Consider the following 5,739-nt stretch of genomic DNA (forward strand, 5'->3'; position numbering starts at 1 on the left):
GGATTCTCTGCCTCTAGTCTCTTCCTGCTTCAATTTCTCCTTTCAGTTGTCCTTCCAATGCATAATTCTAATCATATCTTCATTGCCCTTTTGAAAAATCTACAGCGGCTCCCTAAAGTCTATTAAAGAAAATCTGAATGAATAAGCTATGTTCAAGCCTATCCACAACTTGGTTTCAACCTAACTTTACAGCTTTATTTCTCATGACTTGCTTTCATATGTTTTACTTTATAGGCCAACTGTACTACTCAAAGTTCCTGTAACTTTCTACCCTTTACCGCTTTTATCATCTCTATGTACTCTGTTCTCAATTCAAGGAATGAACTTTCTGATTTCTGTCTGCCAAAAACTTGGATTCCTTTCATGCCTGACTCAGCTGTCATCTGTCACAGTTTGAACCATACCAGCTTCTGCTATTGTGTGGTAGGCAAGGGGCAATATTGAGAGTTTTGATTCATGGTCTTGCCCCTAGAGAATCTGTGTCTTATGGTGGGGAGGTAACTAGAAGTGAGATATACTGAAGAAAGAACAGACTAGGAGCACGAATGTAAGTCATAGTCTTTCAATATGAGACCCATTAATCATGGTGTGAGGAAAGAACATCAGTGAGAAATGCTGATAAAAATTCAAATATTTCAGCTATGTGACAGACTAGGAAACAAAGATAGGGAGTCTAGGATATGCTATGTAGAGCTGAGGCTCTAGAATTAGGACTCTCAAGTCAGTTGACTCTAGATGTATCTCACTTTTGACCCTAATCACCTATGTGCCTTTGTTCAAGTCACTTAACTTTCCTGGGCCTTGGTTTCATACTCAGTAAAATGGAGGGGTTGGACAAGATGGCCTTTAAGATCCCTTCCAGGTCTAGAGTATGCTCATAGATACCTTGGATGCTCACAGAACATTGTGAGCATTGAACTTCTCAAGTCAGAGCTAGCATGCCAACAAATACCAGTTACCGCTGATATAATTTCTATTACGAAGTCTTTCCTTAGTTCTCTTCACTTTCTACCCCATTCTGTTTCCTGAACCTTACCCTATAAAGTGATGTCTCTACCCTATGATTCCTCATACCAGTCTTTTGAGAACTTTTTTTAGCTCTGGCATATTTTGACTCATTTTATAATTAATGGGATCATTGAACTAGAGGTGGAAGTCATCTCAGAGACCAGCTAGTCTAATTCCCTCATTTTACAGATAAGGAAAAAGAGACCCAGGGAGGTTAAGTGATTTGTTTAAAACCACACAGATAATAAGGATCAGGGGGAGGATTTGAACTTAAGTTTTCTGACATCAGAGATAGCATTCTCTATCATGCCGGTACCTATTCACATCTCATATTTCTGTTAGACTATAGTCTTATTGTAGGCAGGAATTGTGTTTCATTTCATCTTTATATCCATAATACCTAGAAGGCTACTTGGTACATAGGAGGCACTGAGTAAATGTTTTTTGAATTGAGTTAAAGTGTCTAGGGATGTTCATAAAACAATGAGACTCTGTGTGTGTTTGTTTGTATATATCTGTCTCTTCAATTGGTTCTGAAAGGATGCTTCGCAGAATGTTTTGAGAAATGGTGGCATGGTTGGAATAAGGAAATGCATTAGGATAACATTCCTTCGGATATACATTTGTGTGGGGAGCAGGGGAAAGATGGTATAACCCCTACTGATAATAACTGCTATAGGAATTCAGGATGGATTAGTTATTAATGGCTTTGTGGATTTTCTGGGGGTGGAATCAAAATGACAAAGCAGGGGAAGCCCTACAACTGGATTCTCATGATATTTCCCTCCAAGTAACTTTAAAATGATGTCTCAGATAAAATTCTGGAGTGGTGAAGCCAACAACAGGTCAGGATGAGACACTTCCAGCCCAAGACAACTTAGAAGAGGTCAGAAGGAGAGGTCTGTGACTCCGGGGTGGGGGCTAGCCTGGTTTCCACATGGTGACAACTGTGGTGGTGGGAGTGGAGGTGGCAACAGTAGCAGAAACATTAAATGTAGCATTTCCAAAATATCATACCACAGAAATGACATTCAGTAAAGGACCATGGAAGCATAAATTAAAAAATTAATTGGAAACTAAATGATATTATCCTAAAGAATGGGCATGACAAAGAAGAAATCATAGAAACGATCAATAATGTCATTTAAGAGAATGATAGCTCAGCACAACAGCAGCCTTTCTCCCTCCACAGTGATAAGTTTTGATCCCTGTCTCCCCAGCAACCATGTCGAAGAGACCCTCAGTTGGTATTGATCTTGGCATCACTTACTCCTGTGTAGGAGTCTTCCAATATGGAAAAGTGGGGATCATTGCTAATGACCAAGGAAATAGGACCATCCCAAGATATGTTGCCTTCACCAACATAGTATGTTTAACGAGTGATGTTGCAAGGAATCAATTTGCAATAAACCTCACCAACACAGTTTTTGATGCCAAACATCTGATTTGTCACAGATTTGATGATGCAGTTGTACTGTCAGACATAAAGTATTGGCCTTTCACTGTGGTGAATGATGCAGGAAGGCCTAAGGTCCAAGTGAAGCACAAAGGGGAGACAAAAGTTTCCATCCAGAAGTATCTTCTATGGTCTTGACCATAAAAAATTGCTGAAGCTTACCTTGGGAATACTGTTACAAATGCTATGGTCATAGTACCAGCCTATTTCAATGATTCCCAAGATCAGGCCACCAAAGATGCTGGAACCATAGCTGGTCTCAAGGTGCTCCAAATCATCAATGAGTCAGCTGCTGCTGCTGTTGCTTATGGCTTGAACAAAAAGGTTGGTGCCAAGAAAAGTGTGTTGATCTTTGACCTTGGAGGTGGTACTTTCAATGTGTCCATTCTTACCATTGAAGATGGTATCTTTGAGGACAAGCCTACATCTGGTGACACCCACTTGGGTGGGGAGGACTTTGGCAATTGAATGGTTAACTATTTCATTGCCAAGTTCAAGTGAAAGCACAAGAAGGACATCAGTGAGAACAAGAGGGTTGTTCGCTATCTGCATACCATTTGTGAACATGCAAAGAATACCCTTTCTTCTAATACCCAGGCCAGTATTGAGACTGACTCCTTCTGTGAAAGTATCAACTACTTTCATACTATACATCAATCACGTGAGCCCACAGAGTTTCAAAGTGATGGATGCTGATTTCTTCCATGGCACACTGGGTCCTGTGCAAATGGCCATAAGAGATGCTAAGCTAGATAAATCACTAATTCATGACATTGTCCTGCTGGGTGGTTCCACGCACATCCCCAGAATTCAGAAGCTTCTACAAGACTTCTTCAATGGCAAGGAGCTCAACAAGAGTATCAGTCCTGACGAGGCTTTTGCCTATGGTGCAGCTGTCCATGCTGTCATTTTATCTGGAAATAAATCTGAGAATATGAAGGACTTGCTGCAGTTGGATGTCACTCTTCTTTCCCCTGGAATTGAAACTGCTGGTGGAGTTACAATGGTTCTGATCAAATGTAATACCACCATCCCCCCGAAGCAGACACAGACCTTTACCACCTATTCAGACAACCAGCCTGGTGTGCTTATTCAGGGTTTTGAAGGTGAGAGAGCAATGACAAAGAATAACAACCTGCTTGCCAAGTTTGAGCTCACAGGAATCCCCCCAGCACCCAGGGGTGTTTCTCAGATGCAAGCAACATTTGACGTTGATGTAAGTAGTATCCTCAATGTTTCTACTGTGGATAAGAGCACAGTCAAGGAAAACAAGATCACCATCACCAATGATAAAAGACATCTGAGCAAAGAAGACAGTGAGTGTATGATCCAGGAGACTTAGAAATAAAAGGCTGAGGATGAAGAGCAGAAAAACAAGGTGTCTCCCAAGAATTCTCTTGAATCTTATGCTTTCAACATGAAGGCTACCATAGAGGATGAAAAACTGCAAGGCAAAATTGGTGATGAAGAGAAACAAAGGATCCTTGACAAATCTAATGAAATAATCAACTGGCTGGATAAGAACCAGATGGATGAGAAGGAAGAATTCGAGCATCAGCAGAAAGAATTGGAGAAGGTCCCATCATTGCTAAGCTGTACTAGAGTGCAGGGGGCATGCCAGAAGGCATGCCTGGTGAGTTCCCAAGGGGTGCAGCAGCCCCCATCCAGACGTGCTTCTTCTGGACCCATCATTGAAGAGGTCGACCAAACACACCAGAAGAAAGAGTATTCCACACAGCTTTCCAAAAATTGAAGGACTCAAATTTATAGCCAAGGCAATAGTGCTTTAAAAGTAACATTTAAGTTCCTGTGTAAATCTGGACATTTTGAATACTTGAATATGTGCAGAGGGAGAGAAGTGAACAGCATTGTACTTTATCAGCGCTGTAAAAAAGTGGAAATGCATTTTTTTTTTGCTTTTTGGAGGGGCAATTGGGGTTGTGACTTGTCCAAAGTCACATGACTAGTTAAGTGTTAAGTGTATGAGGCAGGATTTGAACTCAGGTCCTCCTGACTCCAGGGGCTGGTGCTGTATTCACTGCACCACCTAGCCACCCCCAGAAATGCAATTCTTGACCTGGAGAATAAAATCTACTTAAAATTGGCAGAAAAAGAGAATGACAACAATGAGACAACGTTCTAAAATTTGTGGAATGTAGCAAAAACAGTATTACGGGACTACATATCTCTAAATATAAACATCAGCAAAAGAAAGAACAGGTCAATGAACTGGGCAAGCAACTTCAAAAAATCTAGAAAAAGAATAAATTAAAAGTCTCTAATTATTCCCCAAAATAGAAATCCTGAAAAATCAATGTATATTTTAATAAAATTGAAAGTAAAAGAAAAAAAATTGAACTAATAAATAGAAGTAGAATTTGGCATTATGAGGGGTGTGGGGGAGGACATATAAACCCAGTGGTTAATTTGATTTAAAAAAAAAAAGAAAGAAGAAAACCAAATTACCAGTATCAAAAATGAAATGTTGAATGCACCACCAATGAAGATGAAATTAAAGTGATTGTTAGGAGTTATTTTGCCCAATTATATGCCAGTAAAACTCATGATCTAAGTGAAATAAATATTTACAAAAATGTAAACTGCCCAGATTAACAGAAGGAAGAAATAGAAGACTTAAATAAATCTCTTTCAGAAAAAAAAGAAATTGAACAAGCTATAAATGAGTTTCCTAAGAAAAAATCCCTAGGACCAGATGGATTTATAAGTGAACTCTACCAAACATTTAAGAAGCAATTAATCCCAATATTGTATGAACCATTTGAAAAAAGAGGTAAAAGAATCTTACTGGCTTTGATATCTAAACAGAAAGAGCAAAAATATAAAGAGAACTATAGGAACTATATATAATTCCTTGCAGACATATAGAGAACTAAAGGAACTACATTCCCTAGTAAATACTGATGCAAAACTTTTAAATAAGATACTAGCAAGGAGATTACACCAATATGTCACAAGGAACATACGTGATGACCAGGTGGGATTTATACCAGGAATGAAGGACTGGTTCAATATTAGAAAAACTATAAGCATCATTGACCACATTAAAAACAAAAACAACAAAAATCAAGCAATTATATCAATAAAAGCAGAAAAAGCTTTTGACAAAACACAATATCCATTCCTATTAAAAACAATAAAAAGCAGAGGAATCAATGGAGCCTTTCTTAAAATGTGGAGTAATATTTATCTAAAACCAAGAACAAGCATTATCTGCAATGGGAATAATCTAGAAGTCTTCTCAGTAAGATTAGGGG

General features: G+C 38.9%; 1 pseudogene; it reads left to right on the plus strand.

Moving 5' to 3' along the window:
* Positions 1–2,233: 2,233 nt before the first annotated feature.
* Positions 2,234–4,217, plus strand: LOC138168321 (heat shock cognate 71 kDa protein-like; annotated as a pseudogene).
* Positions 4,218–5,739: the final 1,522 nt, after the last annotated feature.

This window comes from Petaurus breviceps, unplaced genomic scaffold, assembly GCF_028583685.1.
Source record: "Petaurus breviceps papuanus isolate PSGF00001 unplaced genomic scaffold, PetGlider_PUasm1.0 37, whole genome shotgun sequence".
In the NCBI taxonomy this organism is placed as follows: Eukaryota; Metazoa; Chordata; class Mammalia; order Diprotodontia; family Petauridae; genus Petaurus; species Petaurus breviceps.